The sequence below is a fragment of the Typopeltis vanoorti genome, chromosome 11 (assembly GCF_054136105.1).
Source record: "Typopeltis vanoorti isolate ZY-2024b chromosome 11, IOZ_Tvanoo_1.0, whole genome shotgun sequence".
NCBI lineage: Eukaryota > Metazoa > Arthropoda > Arachnida > Uropygi > Thelyphonidae > Typopeltis > Typopeltis vanoorti.
In genome coordinates this window covers 138,827,669-138,838,289 of record NC_143559.1, presented here as the reverse complement: position 1 = coordinate 138,838,289, position 10,621 = coordinate 138,827,669, and the positions used below count along the sequence as shown (strand labels likewise).

The 10,621-nt window shown below is 35.3% G+C and overlaps 1 protein-coding gene across 1 annotated transcript in view; it reads left to right on the top strand.

The window, feature by feature from the left end:
* Positions 1-474: 474 nt before the first annotated feature.
* Positions 475-10,621, top strand: part of LOC150102111 (ras-related protein rab7-like) — an 89,475-nt gene continuing 79,328 nt past the window's right edge. The window contains exon 1 of the mRNA XM_090401013.1: positions 475-597. The gene's annotated coding sequence lies outside the window, so the exon portion shown is untranslated. The remainder of the gene's footprint in view (positions 598-10,621) is intronic.

The following is a 10,621-nucleotide window of genomic DNA, read 5'->3' as shown; positions in this document are numbered from 1 at the left end:
TCACCTACCAGCCATGAATGACCCAACGGTTCATTTAGGACTATGGGAGAAGAACCTACCTATATATAAAACCTATAAACATGTTTTTATTACATTTATCAGACTCCTCTAGGAATTATTCACTTTAACCAGTTAAAGTGATTAATTCTCGTAAAGTACAGTATTCACTTTAACCGGTAATTATTAATAATAACCGGATTTATCACATTAACCGTAACATATATATTCTTTGACCTTGTATGAAACCAAAATTCAAATAATGTATATATAGCAATAATATAATAAGATAATTAAGTCAAATGAAAATTACTATTATTCTTTTCTCTTTTCTATAAATTGGCATGAAAAACGCAACTTGTTTTCAGATTACAATTTGTTAATCTAGTTTGGAATATGATGTCATTCTCATAAGGTTTCTTGGGCTACTCAACTGAACTGGTCACGAGACTGGGGACATGACGTCAAATCCCGTGATTTGCTTCTACGCCATTTTATTTACCTTGTGTTGGAAAGATTGCTAGTGTTGTGAGTAGAGGTGGCGTAGTGGTGTCTTTTACAAGCCCGTCTCATTGATTAGTTATTCTTATTTATAATAAGGTAAGCATCGGGTAGTGTAATAATTCATTGGCAAAAATATCAAGCAAGTAATTTTATAGGAATTATTTATATATATATTAAGTTATGACGAAGTATGAAATGAAATGACAACTTAGGGTTAACCCAGAATCGATTGATTTGTAGGTGTTGCTTAAGTTTTGCCTTTTCTTTTTTGTTTCATTTTTCTTTTCTATTTTAGATTTTTGTCACAATCAGTTATGTAGGAAACGCAGCACTTTTAGGAAAGGATAGCCAAAGCATTTTTTTTTTTTGCTCTGAATTTACTCAACTCACTCATGTATTGGCATAATTGAATATTGCAATGTAAATGTGTATCCAATTCCCTTTTATTTTCAATATTACTAATTTAAGAAATATTTGCAGTAGTTTCATTATTTCCCTTTCCTTTGAAATGGAAAGGTCCCAAAAATATTGCACTAAAAAGAAAAAATGTAGAAATAAAGACCATTTAAATATGGGCAGTAGGTATGATTACATATATTGATAAAGTGAGTTTGTTTAGATATTTGAAATAGCGAACGTAGCGTATTGTGAGGAATTTTCGGATACCTAACCTTGGATGTGAGAGGAAGCTTGTACCGACATGTCATTGCATTTTGCATATAGATGTGTTATTTATGGTGTGATAAAATGTAGTAACATTTTTAATTTTTTGAAGTTAGATCTAAGATCTTAAAGTCCAACAAGAAACTGTCTAGAAAGCAATTATTTCTTACTTATCAACTTGGTAAGATAAGCTGACTTCAGCTTTTCTGGCACACGTTTCCAAACCTTCTGGCACAAATAAGTATATTCTCTCTGTCCCAAACAAACTTGCCATTACCACAGTAGGCATTTTCTCCTTATGAAATGCTTACCTGTCTGAATACTACATTTAGGATGGAAAAATTGGTAGATCAGAAGTTCATAGAAAGGATTCTCCCATGAACTGATTTCCACACAAAAACCCAGACTGAAATAACCGATCTACTAATGTGGTATTATGAATGTATGTTGTCATGCATACAGGTACAGTGCTGGTTTTGAATTTCACCTGTGCTCTACTAACATAAGAGGAAAATGTAGTTGGAAATACTCAAGAAATGCAGTGATCTTTTATTTCTTGCACAGTTATCATTTGACCATATGTGGATTATGATCCCCCAAAACAGCAAACTATATATTCCTATGGTATTGGACAAAATACTGCATAAAAAACTATTACTCGAGTTGGAGCATTTGGGAATGTATGTGAAGCTGGTGGTGTGGATGGGGAGGGTGGGGTAGCTGATAGATACTGGGAGTAGTATATGGTGGAATGGAATGTCTGAGAGAGAGAGAGAGGGTGATTAGCAGAGTGCCTCAAGAGCCTGTAAGATTTAAATAAATTTGTATTGCAGGTTAAGGATAATTGTTGTCAATTGAATGTTACAAAATGTAAGAGATGTACTTTGGGATGGAAAGGTTACATATTGTATATCTAGATTGCAGGAAATTGATGAAGCTCGGTTTCGGGATAATGGTGGACAGAGTTAAAGTTCAAAAGACATTGCAACAGTTAACAAAAAAGATAGGGAAGTTATCTTACTTTAATTACTGCACACAGATTTGGTCACCTGAATTTCTTGGGAGGTGGTGGAGAAGATCCTGAAACGAGTAACCAACCTGGTGACAGGTCCTGGTGGAATGCTCCTTAGGAAATTGCAGTTTAGTTGACAGTAGAGGAGAAGGCACATGAGTAATCTAGTAACGTATGTTACTAAACAGATTCTAGTAACGTTTTGAAAAATTTTTCAAAATGTGATATAGCTGGGAGTCATCTGAAAGTTGGGAAAGAGTGGTTATTAAAGGTGTGCAGACTAGACGTTGCTTGGGAGGTGGTAAATGAATGGAATGGAAGGAGAGTAATATGAGTATTGTGTGCATAAAGGCTAATATGGATCTCCACCAAGAATAATAATTTGTATTCACAAAGAATATTGTCTTGGCATAAAAAAAAAAAAAAAGTTAATCATTAATTTATTTTATTTTATAATTCCATACACAAAACACTTAACTTATAGCACGTTGCTGTGAGAAGATGACAAGTTTATGTAATCTGGGAATGCTGCTCATACCCAAATTATGGTACTTTCCAAACTTGCAATAAAAGTCTGCAGGATTTCTTGACCAAATTGAATAACTGTTGTAATAAATTTGGTTTGAAAACAGGCAGGAACATTGAACATATCAACTGCATCCTGAAAGGAGGACCTATAGAACAAGTAAAATATTTCGGTTATTTAGGCACAATTTTTAGTCGAGATGAAAAATTTTAATTCGTAAATAGACAACAGAATTAGCAGAGCTGGTTGGTAGGAAGTCAACTGAGATTGGGCAAAACACTAAACTATCTGTGTACAAGACAGTGTTCAAACTAATTTTAACTTATGGATTTGAGAACTGGCTTAGAAATAAAATTCTTGATCAAAGACCACAGATATGAGATTCTTGAAAAAGATTAAGGGACTGAACAGAACAGTGTATGTATAACAATGGGGCATATCATTAAAAAAACAAAGATATTAGGAAAGAACTTGACATTGGTAGCATTCAGGAATGTGTTAGCAGAGCTAATTTCAGGTGATATGGCCACTTGAACAGAATTGGAGAGGAAAGATTAGCTACACAAGTGTTCTTTGCCAGGATGGCAGGGAAAAGATCCAAAGGAAGATGTAGGTGGCCTGCTATAGTAAAAAGTGCCTTGAAAGACATAAATATAAGATCTGATGATATTGGAATTGTTAACAGATTAATTAGGAGGAAAATTGATTAGAAGTTAGTAATAACTTTTTCATGTATTACTATTATAATTATCCTGTACATCCTCTGAAGATACATATCAGGAATTTTATGATGATGGAATAAATACAGCACATAAATAAACATGTTTAATCACTTCTGTATTTCCTAAATATAGGAGTGATTAAAGGTTTAATCACTCCTATATATGATCAATTAAATTATGTGCTGTATTTATTCCATTAAACCTTAAAATGAGTTCAAACCAGCATATAAGTCTAAATAATAGATCTTTAACGCTACATGGAGTAGGTATAGCACACTAAGTTAAGCAATATGATAAGCGGATACTTTGTTTATCAAGGGAACTCAACTGGCTAACCATCTTGTAAAGGTGTAGGGATACTTGAATTATTCTTACATGTATTAAGCTGAAAATTAAATTTTGATTTTCCAAATGTCTTTGTATCTACAGATGCTCTAGCTTTGCTTTACTGCGAGAGCAGATTGGTATAGCACATTCTATAACATTAGAAGTTAAAGAGGATTACAAAGAACTTATGTAAATTCTGAATCCTGAACTTTATTTTATCTTCTCTAATATATCAGATATGTTGGCCTGCAGTGAATATCTAAAAATAAAGGAGAATCACATTAGAAAATATAATTTGCATAGATCTTTTTCTCAGCTTTTAGCATGCTTAGCCTCATCCACAACTTTTGTAGTAACTATATCAAGTTCCATCTTTAGGCTTCATGCTGTATATGGAACTATTTGCATCTTCCTTCTGTCATCAGCAACAATATTAGGCTTATATCACAAACATCTTTTCTCAAGCTCCACTGCCTAGAAGAGACCTCTAACAACCAACTCCTTTATCTGTAAAAATTATACAAAGACAGCATAATGATTACCAGAGCTCACATGGGTAATTCTACTGTGGTTATCATTACCAGTGAATATAATCATAAAACGAATGTGTTGCTCAGAGACTGCACTGCTTGTTGGATTATGAACCCACTCGTTCTCAATAGAAAACATAAAGGCTTTAAATCACATCTTAGTCTCCTGAAATACTCAAACTGTTTAGTTCCCCTCCTCTCTGTATGTGGATTGCTAAAAATTTCTGAACTCAGTAACCTTCTGTCCCAGAGTAGATGCTACATAAAAGAGGGAGAGTAAGTTAGCCAAATATTTAGCTATTTGGCTTACTTACTCTACTTACCTTAACTTTTGGCTTACTTACCTTAACCCCACTTGCAGGTCATTCTTCCTCTCTTTAATCCAAAATTTAGTTTTATGTAATAATGACATCATGATATGCTTTGATGTTGCATCTCTTTATACCAATCTGAATTTCTTTCAAACTTTTATTGAGCTTATTAATTTTATCATTCATTCTGGCCACTTGGAAAGATACTATTTATTAATTGAAATTGAGAGTACAACCTTGGGCTTTACCCCTCTCGCCAATTAGTATATGAGGTATTTTGAAAAACATGCTGTTGATACTGCTATTCTTAAACCTAGTATTAAGATACATTGATGTGCTCTTTATTTGACTACATGGCTCCGACACATTACTCCTTCATCCTCCATCTCACGGACAGTAGAATTCAGTTCACTAAATAACAATCTGCCGATACATGTTATCTACATCTTCCTGTGAACACCACCACCATCCCAGGTCTATGGCAGCATCCAACATTATAAATTGTACTATTGGCCTCTATCTCACACCAGACAGTTTCAAATTAACCATCTTCCAAATACCCAAAATCCTCTTTAACTTCTAATTTTGTTGGTTGTAATTCTTTGGCTATCACCAATAATATCCCGCCTCCTGTCCTGTTATCCTTCACATTCTATCTCTTTAACTATAGCATTTTCTGTAAACTAGGTCTCACTGATGCCTATGGCATGTGGAGACGACCAATGCCAAAATCTCTTTTCCCTTATTTCTGATATTTCTTGCATTCCTGTACATGCTTCTACATACAATTACCCTAGTGTAATATCATTACTAACCCATTTGAATCAGACACATTTGAAATCATATTCAGCATTGCATAATTATCTCTTAGTAATAATAATTATTTCTGTATTTCTGTACACACACTCATTTATCACAGGGGTGGCCAGACATATGCTTGAGTACATCCTCCCTAATATCTCTCCTTTCTCTGGTTTTGCACTTTCAGACTCACTAAACAATACTTTCTCCAACCATCTAACTCCATAACCATTTAAATGTAGTCTGTCTGCCAGTCATGTATAAATCCTTTCATCTATCAAATTCATTCTATACATCAATAAACTGCATGCCATTCCTATTTCACAATCTTCTTGTGGTCTCATTAGCAATCATGACCCTTCTCAACTCTGTCCTATCATACTCAGGCAGCAGACTTGCAATTTTTTACTTCCTTACTCTTCATTTTTGTTTCTTGCAACAACTCATCTTCTCTTGTAGCATATTTCTTCCCTTTGAAATCATTTGTTCCTGCCATAAAAATCATCTTTTTCATTTCTCCCTTTTGCAAACTAACACATTCACTAACCTCCCTGCTTTTTGCACCTGGGAAACATGCTTTCATTACTTGCTCAAATATACCTGTTACCATCAAATCTCAATACATTATCATATCCTTGTTTGCTGTTTCTTCCACTGTCATATTTTCCAAATTCACATTTCCTTTTATTCTCCTGTCTGGTGCACCACATGGCTATTGGTTCTCTAGTCACTCAATTCTTATTTTGTGTTGTGAAGGACGCAACATAAATGCCCTATTTCACTCTTTACTGTCACTTCATCAGCCACTCCTTTCACATTCTCATTCCAAGCACTATCATTCACTACTTCACGTTTGCCAAGCCACTTTCGCTATCTTTCCTTACTTCAACATTTGTCAGTTAATTTTCCTGCTTTCTAAATGACTCGCATTTCTTTCACTGGCACATGAAACATTTGATAAATATTCTCTCCATTCATACTTTTGTACCACAGCTCGTTCATTCTTGGCAATGCATACATAGAACATTCGCTGCATTGTACGAGATCCCTCATGCTAACCATGCGTGAGTGCCATGTATTAAAAATAATTTCTAAAACAATATCCCATATTAAATTTCATAAACACACACTCAGATTTACAGTCTAAAATGAGTAAAATATAACCAAAAATAATTATTAATATCCACTAAAATAAGACATCTGTAGAACACTTGCAACACACAACTTTTGCTCTGCTTTTCATGCTAATCATGTGTGTGGCACTTGCGCATGGTTAGCATGAGGGATCTCATACAATGCAGCGAATGTTCTATGTATGCATTGCTACACTAGGGCTCTCAAATACTCGCTCAATGCAAGTAGATTTTGCAGACTGGACAAAATAGCATATTTTTATTTAATAAAGTTTTTAACAAAAAAACAAGATGCAACATCACTAATCACTTTATGAAACTCCTATGCAGAAGTCACGAAGTGCCAGATAGCAGAACGTGTAGGTCAGCCCAAGAACAGAAATCTGATTCTGTTTGGATATTATCAAAAGTTAGGGAAAGGACCCGAGTAGGACTTTTAGTGACATTGATTTCTATGAGGTTGTCTCCATCTCATCAGTTTCAGACATTGGTTACTGTAGCTCTTGAGCTTTCTAACAGATAATCACTATAAGATTTGTCAGATCAAAAGTAGAAATGGAGAGTACTGTCATCGGTGAAGCTATGAATAGGATTTGAAATTAGTGAGAGCAGGTTATTTATGTACAGGAGGAAGAGTGGGTAAAAATGCAGTCCTGTAATCATGGTGTATTGTTTCCTCTGTCCGTGCTGTTAGCCTAGCGGCTATGCACTTTGCAACTATATGCCCAGGGAAGGAATGTCCTAGGTTCCATTCCCATAGGCGACGTGATGAGCTGAAGGATCTTTCTCAGCCATATCCAAGTTAGCTGGTCTTGGGAATGGACAGCAGGGTTCTCCCTCCAGTTTATCTGGGGGGTTTTCATCCTGCAAGCAGGCAAACCGTCCCATGAATACATGCTGCTACAAACCGGTCTAAAGGACTGTCGAGGAACGGGGGAAACCACTAACCTAACTCAGCATTCCAGTTGTAACGTGTGGCAGGCTGTCAAAAGGCACCTTCTGACAAGGAATAGCACAAAAGCACAACTCAATTGCACTTGGAGTAAAAATCATGTATTTTGAGCAGTTAGTCTCTGGTGTTGCATGCGTTCTACAATTAAGTCTTATTTTAGTAATTCTATTTGGTTATAGTTATATCTTACTTATTTTAGACTGTAACATTATGTGGGGTGGGGGGCTTAATGGTCAAAGCTGTATAACTGAGAGGAGACCTCTACATAGCCTTTAAAGGAATGTGGAGAACTGACTAGGGCTTCTGACCTAATGTCCAATCTTCACCTTCTCATGGCGTGCCCTGTTAAGTATCTATCTGGACACTGAATGAACAAGGATGGGCTGTCAATTTGGGATTTAGCCAACCAAATTGCATTCTTATTGGCTTAAGCCAAAATATAAAATGATGGTACAACATGACAGAATTTCATGCCAGGTGGGGTGTCGCCCGGTTCAACAAGACCCAGGTTGTTTTTGACAGGGAACCAGGACAAATGGCAAAAAGTCAGCTACTGGAACAAATTCTAAAACACACCCCAACTCAACGTCATCAGAGTTCAAGATCGGTACTATCAACATAAGAAGCCTGGATGGCAAAGAAATGGAGCTAGCTGAGGATTTAGATAAGTACCAGATTGACATAATTGGGGTAACTGAAACAAAAGACAAACTGGTGAGATCTTTTTGAGCAATAAATATATTGTTATAAATAATGTTATATTCAGGATGTGACAATCAAGAGGAGTAGCCAAAGTATTCAACACTAAATACGAGACTAATCTTCTTGAATTGTAGGCAGTCTCAAGTAGAGTGATGTGGACAAATATCAGAATGGGGAACTGGACAACGACACTTATTTGTGTCTATGGTTCTACTAAGGTAGAATCATAGGCACAGGAATTTTTTGAGGCATTAGAGAAAGCAGCTAACACAATGAAAAAGAAAAAGTTGGTCCTTGTTGGTGATATAAAAGCAGAGTAGGAAATGATTGTCAGACATATAAAAAGATATTGGGAAACTTTGGAGAAAAGAGCAAAGCTAATAATGGCAAATACCTGCTCAGGACATGGGCTGGTTATTATTAACATAATGTTATAAGAAAGTTTTAAAGCAAATAAAAGTTGAGTAGCTCTCAAATGTGAACTGTAGATTAAAATACCCAAAGATTATTGGGAGAAAAAAAAATGAAAGAGCTTGAGAACAGGAACTGAACCTTGGAGATTCAGTGGCAAGTCTTGTAGAAAACCTTGATTGATTCAGCCAGAGAGGCATGTGAGGTTGTGTGCAAGGATAGAAAAACCAGAACTCCATGGTGGGCAGTGAAGGAAAAGAAGAAAGCATATCAAATGTTCCTGGCAAATCAGTCAGCTCATGTTCTTACAGAATACAGAGACAAATGTAAGAAAGCTAAACACTGTAAAACTAGCTAAACAAAAGTCATGGGAAGACTTTGGTAAGAACATAGAAAATAAATATCAAGAAGGTGGCAAAATATTCTGGAGGTTGTTGAAGAAGCTTAGAAATAGAAGAAAGAGTGCTGGAAAAGGAATTAGATGATAAAGGTGACATGAAAACTGGAGGATCTTTAAAGATATCCATAAAGTAATTATTTCAAAAAATTGCTAAATGAAACAAGCTATGATAGCATAGTAGTAAAAAAAAAAAAAAAAAACACTCAACAGGAGTAGATGATATTCGACCAGAAATGCTCAAGTATGGAGGCATAAAATCTTACAGTGGCCTTGCTGCATAGTTCCAAAAGCCCGGACAGAGGGACAAATTCCAGATGATTGGAGAAGAGCTCTCATGGTATCCATATATAAAAAGGGAAATGAAACTGAATGAGAGGTATTTCTCTAGTGAGTGTTCCTGGTAAGAGTTACGCAAGTATACTTGAGAAACAGTTGAGAAGGATTGTCGAAGAAAACTTTGGTGAAGAACAAGCTGGATTCAGGCCAAATGCATGCTACCGGGATCAGATCTTCACGTTACGAGAAATAGTTGAGAAATCATGGCAGTATAACAGAGATCTGTATTGAAGTTTTGTAGATCTGAAAAGGCATGACAAGGTGCCAAGAGAGAAGCTATTCAAAATGCTATAGTTATATGATGTCAGTGGGGCATTATATCAAGCAATACTTAGTCTTTATCGTGATCTTTAATTTAAGATCTCACTTAATAACCAATTGTTAAAATGTCATTAGTCATCCAAGCATTTGCACTAGAATATGTCAACAGGCAAACTTTTGACACTTAAAACACCAAGGATTTTTACTTTTTTCCAATCATTAGGAGCTCTTGTTTCTCACCTTTCATATTAGCACAACAAAGAACCGTCACTTGCTCTTTTGAAGATTTAAATCCTCTAGTACTTTCATTTTTAAACAAATAAGTATGCTCAGGCAATGCACAAAAATAGTCATGTTTCGTCTGCATTGTAAATATTCAGCAATAATTTTTGGCCACTCGAGTCTTAATCCACGCATCTGCTGATTTTAAAAAAAAAAAAAGAAAAAATTATCACTTTTTTCTTCACCATGAATATGCTTGTACACAATATTTTCTCACTTTTCCCAGTTAAACCATCATCAGTTGCGGTGAAATTTTCTTTGTCCATTGTTTTTGCAAGTTCTGCTTTTTGACACATCAAAGGCATTAATCGAAGCATTCTTTCACGAATGTTAATAAATCAAATTTTTAATGCTAATTCAACCTTGAGTATCCTTACCAGATTGGTCTCTTTCAATCCATCTTCTCGTTAGTAAGAGCTGAAGTTTCAATGTTTGCTCTGTTTTTTAAGATCTTACACAAGAGGTTATGAAATTTTTAAATGCACAGCAGCACCAGCTGACTTGTTGGGCAACTTATCATAACATTTAAATTCTTTGCTTTTCTTGAAAAGATGCATCTTTGTGTTTTTTACTTGCTTCTGCCATAATGCTAGGTGCTGTTTTTAACGAGCACTTAAAGTCAAATTCACTTACTTGAAAGAGAGCATGAAAATAAACTCAAAATCACAGACTGTATTTAATCTCCTCTTCCCCTGCATTTGCCTGGAAGATTTACAGAAGAATAAGATTCAAGGAAGATTAACAAAAAAAA